Source organism: Oncorhynchus mykiss, chromosome 24 (assembly GCF_057628025.1).
Source record: "Oncorhynchus mykiss isolate SJ-2025 chromosome 24, ASM5762802v1, whole genome shotgun sequence".
Lineage (NCBI taxonomy): Eukaryota > Metazoa > Chordata > Actinopteri > Salmoniformes > Salmonidae > Oncorhynchus > Oncorhynchus mykiss.
In genome coordinates, this window is record NC_143045.1 from 36029103 (window position 1) to 36042404 (window position 13302).

The 13302-nt window shown below is 47.8% G+C and overlaps 1 pseudogene; it reads left to right on the forward strand.

The window, feature by feature from the left end:
• Positions 1 to 4651: 4651 nt before the first annotated feature.
• LOC110503406 (uncharacterized) overlaps positions 4652 to 13302 on the forward strand; it is a 44497-nt pseudogene continuing 35846 nt past the window's right edge.

Genomic DNA, 13302 nt, shown 5'->3' on the forward strand with positions numbered 1-13302 from the left:
TCTACACTGGCTTCCTGTCAAAGCAAGGGCTGATTTCAAGGTTTTACTGCTAACCTACAAAGCATTACATGGGCTTGCTCCTATCTATCTCTCTGATTTGGTCCTGCCGTACATACCTACACGTACGCTACGGTCACAAGACGCAGGCCTCCTAATTGTCCCTAGAATTTTTAAGCAAACAGCTGGAGGCAGGGCTTTCTCCTATAGAGCTCCATTTTTATGGAACGGTCTGCCTACCCATGTCAGAGACGCAAACTCGGTCTCAACCTTTAAGTCTCTACTGAAGACTCATCTCTTCAGTGGGTCATATGATTGAGTGTAGTCTGGCCCAGGAGTGGGAGGGTGAACGGAAAGGCTCTGGAGCAACGAACCACCCTTGCTGTCTCTGCCTGGCCGGTTCCCCTCTTTCCACTGGGATTCTCTGCCTCTAACCCTATTACAGGGGCTGAGTCACTGGCTTTACTGGGGCTCTCTCATGCCGTCCCTGGAGGAGGTGCGTCACCTGAGTGGGTTGAGTCACTGATGTGGTCATCCTGTCTGGGTTGGCGCCCCCCCCCCCTTAAGTTGTGCCGTGGCGGAGGTCTTTGTGGGCTATACTCAGCCTTGTCTCAGGATGGTAAGTTGGTGGTTGAAGATATCCCTCTAGTGGTGTGGGGGCTGTGCTTTGGCAAAGTGGGTGGGGTTATATCCTTCCTGTTTGGCCCTGTCCGGGGGCGTCCTCGGAGTGGGCCACAGTGTCTCCTGACCCCTCCTGTCTCAGCCTCCAGTATTTATGCTGCAGTAGTTTATGTGTCGGGGGGCTAGGGTCAGTTTGTTATATCTGGAGTACTTCTCCTGTCCTATTCGGTGTCCTGTGTGAATCTGAATGTGCGTTCTCTAATTCTCTCCTTCTCTCTTTCTCTCTCTCGGAGGACCTGAGCCCTAGGACCATGCCCCAGGACTACCTGACATGATGACTCCTTGCTGTCCCCAGTCCACCTGGCTGTGCTGCTGCTCCAGTTTCAACTGTTCTGCCTTATTATTATTCGACCATGCTGATCATTTATGAACATTTGAACATCTTGGCCATGTTCTGTTATAATCTCCACCCGGCACAGCCAGAAGAGGACTGGCCATCCCACATATGCTCTCTCTAATTCTCTCTTTCTTTCTCTCTCTCGGAGGACCTGAGCCCTAGGACCATGCCCCAGGAATACCTGACATGATGACTCCTTGCTGTCCCCAGTCCACCTGACTGTGCTGCTGCTCCAGTTTCAACTATTCTGCCTTATTATTATTCGACCATGCTGGTCATTTATGAACATTTGAACATCTTGACCATGTTTTGTTATAATCTCCACCCGGCACAGCCAGAAGAGGACTGGCCACCCCACATAGCCTGGTTCCTCTCTAGGTTTCTTCCTAGGTTTTGGCCTTTCTAGGGAGTTTTTCCTAGCCACCGTGCTTCTTCACCTGCATTGCTTGCTGTTTGGGGTTTTAGGCTGGGTTTCTGTACAGCACTTTGAGATATCAGCTGATGTACGAAGGGCTATATAAAATAAATTTGATTGATGATTTATGATTGAAATCAAATTTTATTTGTCACATACACATGGTTAGCAGATGTTAATGCGAGTGTAGCGAAATGCTTGTGCTTCTAGTTCCGACAATGCAGTAATAACCAACAAGTAATCTAGCTAACAATTCCAAAACTACTACCTTATAGACACAAGTGTAAGAGGATAAAGAATATGTACATTAAGATATATGAATGAGTGATGGTACAGAGCGGCAAAAGCAAGATACAGTAGATGGTATTGAGTGCAGTATATACATATGAGATGAGTATGTAAACAAAGTGGCTAGTGATACATGTATTACATAAAGATGCAGTAGATGATATAGAGTACAGTATATACGTATACATATGAGATGAATAATGTAGGGTATGTAAACATTATATTAGGTAACATTGTTTAAAGTGGCTAGTGATATATTTTACATCATTTCCCATCAATTCCCATTATTAAAGTGGCTGGAGTTGAGTCAGTGTGTTGGCAGCAGCCACTCAACGTTAGTGGTGGCTGTTTAACAGTCTGATGGCCTTGAGATAGAAGCTGTTTTTCAGTCTCTCGGTCCCAGCTTTGATGCACCTGTACTGACCTGGCCTTCTGGATGATAGCGGGGTGAACAGGCAGTGGCTCGGGTGGTTGTTGTCCTTGATGATCTTTATGGCCTTCCTGTGACATCGGGTGGTGTAGGTGTCCTGGAGGGCAGGTAGTTTGCCCCCGGTGATGCGTTGTGTAGACTTCACTACCCTCTGGAGAGCCTTACGGTTGTGGGCTCTCGATTGTGCATCTGTAGAAGTTTGTGAGTGCTTTTGGTGACAAGCCGAATTTCTTCAGCCTCTTGAGGTTGAAGAGGCGCTGCTGCGCCTTCTTCACGATGCTGTCTGTGTGGTTGGACCAATTCAGTTTGTCTGTGATGTGTACGCCGAGGAGCTTAAAACTTACTACCCTCTCCACTACTGTTCCATCGATGTGGACAGGGGGGTGTTCCCTCTGCTATTTCCTGAAGTCCACAATCATCTCCTTAGTTTTGTTGACGTTGAGTGTGAGGTTATTTTCCTGACACCACACTCCGAGGGCCCTCACCTCCTCCCTGTAGGCCGTCTCGTCATTGTTGGTAATCAAGCCTACCACTGTTGTGTCGTCCGCAAACTTGATGATTGAGTTGGAGGCGTGCGTGGCCACGCAGTCGTGGGTGAACAGGGAGTACAGGAGAGGGCTCAGAACGCACCCTTGTGGGGCCGCAGTGTTGAGGATCAGCGGGGTGGAAATGTTGTTGCCTACCCTCACCACCTGGGGGCGGCCCGTCAGGAAGTCCAGTACCCAGTTGCACAGGGCGGGGTCGAGACCCAGGGTCTCGAGCTTGATGACGAGCTTGGAGGGCACTATGGTGTTAAATGCCGAGCTGTAGTCGATGAACAGCATTCTCACATAGGTATTCCTCTTGTCCAGATGGGTTAGGGCAGTGTGCAGTGTGGTTGAGATTGCATCGTCTGTGGACCTATTTGGGCGGTAAGCAAATTGGAGTGGGTCTAGGGTGTCAGGTAGGGTGGAGGTGATATGGTCCTTGACTAGTCTCTCAAAACACTTCATGATGACGGAAGTGAGTGCTACGGGGCGGTAGTCGTTTAGCTCAGTTACCTTAGCTTTCTTGGGAACAGGAACAATGGTGGCCCTCTTGAAGCATGTGGGAACAACAGACTGGGATAGGGATTGATTGAATATGTCCGTAAACACACCAGCCAGCCAGATGTCCACTATGAGTGATGGGGTACAGGAGGGGTTCAGGTGGAGCTAGTCTCCAGGTAGTGGAGGAGATGTCCACTACGAGTGATTGGGTACAGGAGGGCTTCAGGTGGAGCTAGTCTCCCAGGTAGTGGAGGAGATGTCCACTGCGAGTGATGGGGTACAGGGGTGCTTCAGCTGGAGCTAGTCTCCCAGGTAGTGGAGGAGATGTCCACTACAAGTGATGGGGTACAGGAGGGGGTTCAGCTGGAGCTAGTCTCCCAGGTAGTGGAGGAGATGTCCACTACGAGCGATGGGGTACATGAGGGGTTCAGGTGGTGCTAGTCTCCCAGGTATTGGAGGAGATGTCCACTACAAGTGATGGGGTACAGGAGGGGGTTCAGGTGAGGCTAGTCTCCCAGGTAGTTTAGGAGATGCCTGGTACGAGTGATGGGGTACAGGAGGGGGTTCAGGTGGAGCTAGTCTCCCAGGTAGTTTAGCAGATGCCTGGTACGAGTGATGGGGTATAAGTAAGGAGTGTTGAGAGGAGTCAGGTGTCTGTGGCCTCAGTTGAGGAGGATCAGGAGAAGGATATGGACATCTCTTTTGATTTGATAGCAGCTAGTGACATCTAAATGTACAATCTAGAAGAGGTAATTTATTGAACCTTTATTTAACTAGGCAAGTCAGTTAATAACAAATTCTTATTTACAACGAAGACCTACTGGGGACAAATGGGTTAACTGCCTAGTTCAGGGGAAGAACGACATATTTTTACCTTGTCAGCTCTGGGATTCAATCTAGCAATCTTTCGGTTCCTGGCCCAACGCTCTAACCACTAGGCTACCTGCCGCCCCAGGTAAATGGGTTCCTGGATCAGACTTTAGGGAAATCTGTCAAATTTACAAATTTCTTTGATGTTGAGGTCAGCTGTGGTGTTACAGAAGACGGTGGGGTTAGATCAGTTGAATGTGAAGAAGCGTTTCCGCTTGAGATAATTTGTTACTGCTGTCACGGCAGCAAAAGGTAGTGGGAAAAGTGGTAAGGATAAGGGAAAAGTGGTAAGGATAAGGGAAAAGTGGTAAGGATAAGGGAAAAGTGGTAAGGATAAGGGAAAAGTGGTAAGGATAAGGGAAAGTGGTAAGGATAAGGGAAAAGTGGTAAGGATAAGGGAAAAGTGGTAAGGATAAGGGAAAAGTGGTAAGGTTAAGGGAAAAGTGAAACAATGATAATGATCATGCCTCGTAGGGTGATTTTTCTGAGTGTGATATATAATTGTGTACTACATAAGCAAACTCACATGGGTTATATTGGCTTTGAGGTCAGCCTTGCATTTTGTTTTCAAAGTAGGTGACAGAAGCAAAACGGTCACCTTTTACAGAGATGTGCTCGCCATGACGATTTTGCGTCACAAAGAGTTGGAAGAAGGATGTAAGTCAACTTGTAAGTGCCCTTTATGATGGAAAATGGAGCAAGCCAATGGTCGGCTTGGGGCCAGAGTATGATGACCTTGTGGCTGAACTGATCTACAATTATAGAGTGGGAGAATATCGCCTAGGCAACGACTTCCTCAGTTTGACTCTGCAGTCTAGCCAGGCTGTCAGCAATGCTAAGCTGCTTGGTTGGCCCCTCACTGGGGTTGGAAAGGGCCTCTATATGGCTGAGGCCCCAGGAGGTTATCGCCTCTACCTGGTGGACAAAGAACAGCCTCCCACTGATCCTGTACAGAAGGTGTGTCTGGCAGGGTCTGACCTGCAGGAATCAATACACGGCTGCTCCTCCCTTCTGGGGACGAAGGTGAAAGAGGGCAATGAGGAGAAGAAGACTGTGCTGATGGGATTCACAGAAACTCAGTGTAAACTAGAGCTTCACAACATTGTTGGGACAGTAGATCATGTACCAGCCTTCGGGCAGATAGCATTCTCCTGTCCACGTGAGCAGTTGGCAGATCTTGAAGCCTTGATGACAAAAGGAAACCGTAAAATCCTTACTCCCTTGGTTAGCCTGGATGCCCCTGGGAAGGCTTGGTTAACCTGGTCTCCCCTGGGAAGGCTTGGTTAGCCTGGACTCCCCTGGGAAGGCTTGGTTAGCCTGGATGCTCCTGGGAAGGCTTGGTTAGCCTGGACACCCCTGGGAAGGCTTGGTTAGTCTGGTGTCCCCTGGGAAGGCTTGGTTAGTCTGGTGTCCCCTGGGAAGGCTTGGTTAGCCTGGACTCCCTTGGGAAGGCTTGGTTAGTCTGGTGTCCCCTAGGAAGGCTTGGTTAGTCTGGTGTCCCCTGGGAAGGCTTGGTTAGCCTGGATGCCCCTGGGAAGGCTTGGTTAGTCTGGTGTCCCCTGGGAAGGCTTGGTTAGTCTGGTCTCCCCTGGGAAGGCTTGGTTAGCCTGGATTCCCCTGGGAAGGCTTGGTTACCCTGGACACCCCTGGGAAGGCTTTGTTAGCCTGGACTCCCCTGGGAAGGCTTGGTTAGTCTGGTGTCCCCTGGGAAGGCTTGGTTAGTCTGGTGTCCCCTGGGAAGGCTTGGTTAGCCTGGATGCCCCTAGGAAGGCTTGGTTAGCCTGGACTCCCCTGGGAAGGCTTGGTTAGCCTGGACTCCCCTGGGAAGGCTTGGTTAGCCTGGACTCCCCTGGGAAGGCTTGGTTAGCCTGGACTCCCCTGGGAAGGATTGGTTAGCCTGGATGCCCCTAGGAAGGCTTGGTTAGCCTGGACTCCCCTGGGAAGGCTTGGTTAGCCTGGACTCCCCTGGGAAGGCTTGGTTAGCCTGGACTCCCCTGGGAAGGCTTGGTTAGCCTGCGAAGGCTACAGTACAAGTGGTCATTTGGACTGATTCAGATGCATATGAGATCTGCTTGGTATTTTTCTTGTTCTTTGTGTTGTGGGTCCCCAGACCCAATAAAGGTTATTTGCATCTCAAACTCTCTTTCTATCTCTCTCTGTATTCCTCTGTCTCTCTAATATCACTTGTCTCTCTCTCTCTCTCTCTTTTTCTCACTCATTCTTTCTCTCCTATCCCTATATCCTTTCTTCTCTCTTTCTCTCCCTCTCTCCCTCTTCTCTCTCAGTCTCTCGCTCTTTCTCTCCTATCCCAGTCTTTCTTCCATCCCTCTTTCTGTGCACTTCTTACTCCCTCTTTCTGCCTTCTCAACACTGTTTGTGAGACAGGACCCAGGGATCTGTTTGCTTCAGCATGGCCTGTTTATATTGTGGCCATTACTAACAGGTCAATTCATTTGATCGATGAGATAAAGGACTCACCCCCTTTGGGGATACTGAGTGTGTGTCTGTTCGTATGTGTGTGTGTGTGTGTGTGTGTGTGGGATCCAAATGTCCTCACAAGGACAGTAAAACAAGGAACATTTGACAAGTGGGGACATTTCGCCCCAAAGGAAAATATGTCCACACAGAAACAGAAAGGGAAACAGCTTTAGGCATACAACAATGCAGGCAAACACATTTGTTCTCCCCCCCCCCCCCCCCCCTCTCTCTCTTACACACACACACACACACAAACACACACACACATACACACACACACACACACACACACACACTCTCTCTCTCTCTATCAGAGATAAATGGTGTTCGTCATCATGTTAGTTCAATAATATAATAGACTGTGAGTTATGGAGAAATTATAGGATTGTTAATTAATGTTTGGACTGTAGTTTGTTGATGTGTAGCGATGAATATATGATGCATGAATTTTCATGAAGTGACAATCAAATATGGAATGTGTGTGTGTCTCTGGTGCAGGCATATTCAGTACTTTATGACATCATTTTATCTGTAAGCATTAGACATAGCACTTTACGGGTCACATAAAATCAAGTGTGTGTGTTTGTGTGTGTGGTGCTATCTCGTTAATTGTTGCATATCACGTCATAGTACCTTGAAGCATTAGCCTGACATTGAAAAGCCTCGTAAAGTGCATAGTGATTTAGTAACAGGATAAGGTTGTTTTTTTGTACACACAGCTGGAACACATGATTTAGTAACAGGATAAGGTTGTTTTTCTGTACACACAGCTGGAACACATGATTTAGTAACAGGATAAGGTTGTTTTTCTGTACACACAGCTGGAACACATGATTTAGTAACAGGATAAGGTTGTTTTTCTGTACACACAGCTGGAACACATGATTTAGTAACAGGTTAAGGTTGTGGTTGTCTTCTTGTGTTTCAATGGGACTCCAAATCACAGCTGGATGTGATACAGCCTGGATTCGAACCAGGGACTGTAGTGACACTTCTAGCACTGAGATGCAGTGCCTTAGACCGCTGCGCAGTCGGGGAGTACATACAGCTTAACACACGTGTACTGCCAATTACACAGAAACACGATGCTAACACACCATTAGTACCTGCAATGGCACAGAAACACGATGCTAACACACCATTAGTACCTGCAATGGCACAGAAACACGATGCTAACACACCATTAGTACCTGCAATGGCACAGAAACACGATGCTAACACACCACTAGTACCTGCTACTCAGTAAGGGACAAATGCACCACTTCATAACTGACTCTAATCACCAATATAAGATGTGTATACGTATGTGTGTGCTTGTTTGTTTGTCTGTTTGTTTGTGTGTGTGCGTGCGTGTGCGTGTGTGTGCGTGTGCGTGTTTGTGTTTGTGTTTGTGTGTGTGTGTGTGTTTGTGTGTGTGTGTGTGTATGTATTTAATTACCTCCTATTAAACAAACAGTTTAATTACGGTTTCACAGTAGAACAGAAAGTCTAACACAGGCCATCACACTTACAGAGAGGTCTCCACACTTAAATACCACCGTCATGTCTTTAACAAAGGCCAGTCACATTACATAGAGTTTACAACGAGAGAGAGAGAGAGAGAGAGAGGTTGCGAGGGAGAGAGAGAGAGAGAGAGAGCGAAGGAGAGGGAGGGAGAGAGAGAGCAACGGAGAGGGAGAGGGAGGGAGAGAGCGACGGAGAGGGAGAGGGAGAGAGAGAGCGACGGAGAGGGAGAGGGAGGGAGAGAGAGAGAGAGCGACGGAGAGGGAGAGAGACGGAGAGGGAGAGGGAGGGAGAGAGAGAGTGACGGAGAGGGAGAGGGAGAGAGAAAGAGCAAGAGAGGGAGGGAGAGAAAGAGCGATGGAGAGGGAGAGGGAGGGAGAGAGAGCGACGGAGAGGGAGAGGGAGAGGGAGGGAGAGAGAGAGCGACGGCGAGGGAGAGGGAGAGAGAGAGCGACGGAGAGGGAGGGAGAGAGAGCGACAGAGAGGGAGGGAGAGAGAGAGCGACGGAGAGGGAGGGAGAGAGAGAGCGACGGAGAGGGAGGGAGAGAGAGCGACGGAGAGGGAGGGAGAGAGAGAGCGAAGGAGAGGGAGGGAGAGAGAGCGACGGAGAGGGAGGGAGAGAGAGTGACGGAGAGGGAGGGAGAGAGAAAGAGCGAGAGAGGGAGGGAGAGAGAGAGTGACGGAGAGGGAGAGGGAGAGAGAAAGAGCGAGAGAGGGAGGGAGAGAGAGAGCGACGGAGAGGGAGAGGGAGAGAGAAAGAGCGAGAGAGGGAGGGAGAGAGAGAGCGACGGAGAGGGAGGGCGAGAGAGAGCGACGGAGAGGGAGAGGGAGAGAGCAAGAGCGAGAGAGGGAGATAGAGAGAGGAGGCGGGGGGCAAGATTAACTATAAAGGAATATAAAGGAAGTGTGAAGTGACGGGGCATTTGGTAAAATATAAAAAAAAACTGGGCGATTCTTCACTTTCCTGTTTTTCTTCTGTTATTCCACGTTCAGCAGTTCTGTTTCCTCCCCTCACCCATCAGTCAGGCCAGAGGGATATGTGACTGCTCAGTATGGGTGTGTCTCTCTGTGAGTGTATGTATTTGTTTGTGTCTCTCTGTGAGTGTATGTACTTGTGTGTGTCTCTCTGTGAGTGTATGTATTTGTGTGTGTCTCTCTGTGAGTGTATGTATTTGTGTGTGTCTCTCTGTGAGTGTATGTATTTGTGTGTGTCTCTCTGTGAGTGTATGTATTTGTGTGTGTCTCTCTGTGAGTGTATGTATTTGTTTGTGTCTCTCTGTGAGTGTATGTATTTGTGTGTGTGTGTGTGTGTGAGTGTGTGTGTCTGTCTCCACGTGTACATTCACTAGATTAGAGCACATACCCCTCTATATAGTACACACAGACACATACACCTCATCTGTTATGATTACCATATGTTAAAGTCAGATGTCTGGCGTACTCTGTCTATCACCTTAGGTGACTAGTGAGTGATGACTACACCTTGGTCCATATAGATCCGTTGGAAGCCCACTATGTCTGTCTGAAACACACCTTAAAACAGCCAGCATGCCCATCTCAGCCCCTTCCTACCAACCTCCATCCTTCACACACTAAAGGTCAATTCTTCCTATCAATCTCCATCACAAACTAAAGGTCATTACTTCCTATCAACCTCCATCACAAACTGAAGGTCATTACTTCCTCAGGTACTTTAGGCACTGCCCGGGCTATGCTCATATTTTACTTCTGTGCCATTGTGTGTGTGTGTGTGTGTGTGTGTATATGTGTGTGTGTGTGTGTGTGTGTGTGTGTGTGTGTGTGTGTGTGTGTGTGTGTATCCCCAGATGTATTACCCTGTCAACTCCTGGGCCACATATCTTACGTCTAACAGACAGACAGACAGACAGACAGACAGACAAACTGCCCTACTTTTGATTTGAGCGGAGGAAAGTACTTCACCTCCTTTTCCTCATATCTCTCCTCCCTCTCCTTTCCTATTTGTCAATTTCTTTAGCTTCCTCTCAGGTGGCAGGGTATGGTAAGGTTTGGGTCTTATATAGGTCTCTAGCTGAAGCTCGGTGATTTAGTTACTCCGAATGGTTTAAAGCAGAGCACAGGTACTTTACGGAGAAGATAGGGCCGGGCTGTTTGTCGAACTGTGTGTGAATATGTTAGTGGATGTGTGTGTGTTTTGTTTGAATGTGGATGGGTAGCGGAAAGACCATTCGTCAACACAGAAATAAACCAACACACCATAAAAAAGCTGAAAATGTAATGTTTTTTGAGGGACAGTTACATTCCACACAGATCCTGATTTTCACCTCTAAAGCCCTGACTCTCTGCAGACGACACCCTTCATTCCTACACCTATCTAAGTATGTTTATTATAGCACCAACCACATTCCACTCCCATTCGCCATTCCATCTTAACCCCCCTCCAGTCCTACCACATTCCACTCCCATTCACCATTCCATCTTAACCCCCCTCCAGTCCTACCACATTCCATTCCCTTTCGCCATTCCATCTTAACCCCCCCCCCAGTCCTACCACATTCCATTCCCTTTTGCCATTCCATCTTAACCCCCCCCAGTCCTACCACATTCCATTCCCTTTCGCCATTCCATCTTAACCCCCCCAGTCCTACCACATTCCACTCCCATTCGCCATTCCATCTTAACCCCCCCAGTCCTACCACATTCCACTCCCATTCGCCATTCCATCTTAACCCCCCCAGTCCTACCACATTCCACTCCCATTCGCCATTCCATCTTAACCCCCCCAGTCCTACCACATTCCATTCCCTTTCCCCATTCCATCTTAACCCCCCAAGTCCCACCACATTCCATTCCCTTTTGCCATTCCATCTTAACCCCCCCCCAGTCCTACCACATTCCATTCCCTTTCGCCATTCCATCTTAACCCCCCCCCCCAGTCCTACCACATTCCACTCCCATTCGCCATTCCATCTTAACCCCCCCCAGTCCTACCACATTCCATTCCCTTTCGCCATTCCATCTTAACCCCCCAAGTCCCACCACATTCCACTCCCATTCGCCATTCCATCTTAACCCCCCCCCAGTCCTACCACATTCCACTCCCATTCGCCATTCCATCTTAACCCCCCCCAGTTCTACCACATTCCATTCCCTTTCGCCATTCCATCTTAACCCCCCAAGTCCCACCACATTCCACTCCCATTCGCCATTCCATCTTAACCCCCCCCCCCCCCAGTCCTACCACATTCCATCTTGACCAATCAGTCAGAGCTGCATCAGAAAACTGATCTGTCTCCTCTCCTCTCCTCTCCTCTCCTCTCCTCTCCTCTCCTCTCCTCTCCTCTCCACTCCTCTCCTCTCCTCTCCACTCCTCTCCTCTCCTCTTCTCACCTCTCCTCACCTCTCCTCTCCTTTCCACTCCACTTCTCACCTCTCCTCTCCTCTCCTCTCCACTTCTCACCTCTCGGATAAATGGGAAGCTGAGAGTGTGAATCAAAAGCAAAATGGCACATTTGAGCAGGGAGAGATGGAAACTATGAGTGATAGAATTACTAGACAGAATGGAAAGCAACTGGATGTGAGCAGGTCTACATAAAGTGGTGGTAATGGCACTTAAACCTCAGCATACTGCAAACACAGACAACCCATAGACACAAAAAACAAGAATCTGAGTGGCAGAAAATTATACAGGATTATGAAATTACCATAGCTTTATTAACCCCCCCCCACACACACACACACTCTCTCTCCTAGATCTGAAGGCTAACACATTATTACCCAATTCTAATATGATGACTCCCATCATGTTACACACAAGTGTGGGATCTTAATTTGACCAGTATTGCCACAGAAAAATAAACCTGCAGCAACAACATTTGAACGTGTAGTCTATAAAGCCGCGCGGCAGGTAGTGGTTAGAGCGTTAGACCTGGAACAAGGAAGGTTGAAAGATCGAATCCCAGAACTGATGAGGTAAAAATCTCATTCTTCCACTGAACAAGGCAGTTAACCCACTGTAGGCCATCATTGAAAATAAGAATTTGTTCTGACTTGCCTGGTTAAATAAAAAAATGTGGGTTTTCAGTAAATTTATGTTAAAACGCAACACTTATCTGCAGGAAAATACATCTGTACGTGTATTGTGGTGGATCAGCTATCAGGTAATGTGGAAGATCTGGTGGGATTTTCTAGTTATGGGCTTCAAACAAAACGTTGGATCCTCTATGCAAACATGACATTCTTTTTCTCCTCTATCTGAATCTTCTCGAATACTGTTTATGTGACTGGCCAGGTTGTTATGGTTGGGACTATGAGATCTGTGTGGGCAGGACATCCTGAAGCCATTTTTACAGTATGTAAATAGTACTTCGAATAGTCAATTCAAAAAACAACTGCTGATACAAAACATCACACCAGAGTCTGGACCGATACTCTAAGAAAAAAAAGGCACGTTTCTAGAACCTAAAAGGGTTCTTTGGCTGAACCCTAACCATAACCCTTTTTTAGAACCATTTTGGTTCTGGGTAGAACTCTTTTGGGTTCCAGGTAGAACCCTTTCTGGAGACAGGTTCTACCTGGATCCAAAAATGGTTATCTAATGGGGACAGAGAAGAACCCATTTGGAACCACTTTTTCTGAAGAGTAGCCTGGGAGCACACAGAGTCCCTGTACATTGTGTCTGTTCCTAGTTATGTAGCCTGTGAGCACACTGTCACACCCTGACCATAGTTTGCTGTTGTATGTTTCTATGTTTTGGTTGGTCAGGGTGTGATCTGGGTGGGCATTCTATGTTACATGTCTAGTTTGTCTAGTTCTATGTTTGGCCTGATATGGTTCTCAATCAGAGGCAGGTGTTAGTCATTGTCTCTGATTGGGAACCATATTTAGGTAGCCTGTTTGGTGTTGGGTTTTGTGGGTGATTGTTCCTGTCTCTGTGTTTGCACCAGATATGACTGTTTTAGGTTTTCGCACGTTTGTTGTTTTGTTAGTTTAATCATGTACAGTTTCTTTATTAAAGAACATGAATAACCACCATGCTGCATTTTGGTCCGCCTCTCCTTCACCTCAAGAGAAACGTTACACACACAGAGTCCCTGTACATTGTGTCTGGTCCTAGTTCTGAAGCCTGGGAGCACACAGAGTCCCTGTACATTGTGTCTGGTCCTAGTTATGTAGCCTGGGAGCACACAGAGTCCCTGTACATTGTGTCTGGTCCTAGTTATGTAGCCTGGGAGCACACAGAGTCCCTGTACATTGTGTCTGTTCTCAGCAGTTACAACCAAATGTTCTATTCTGA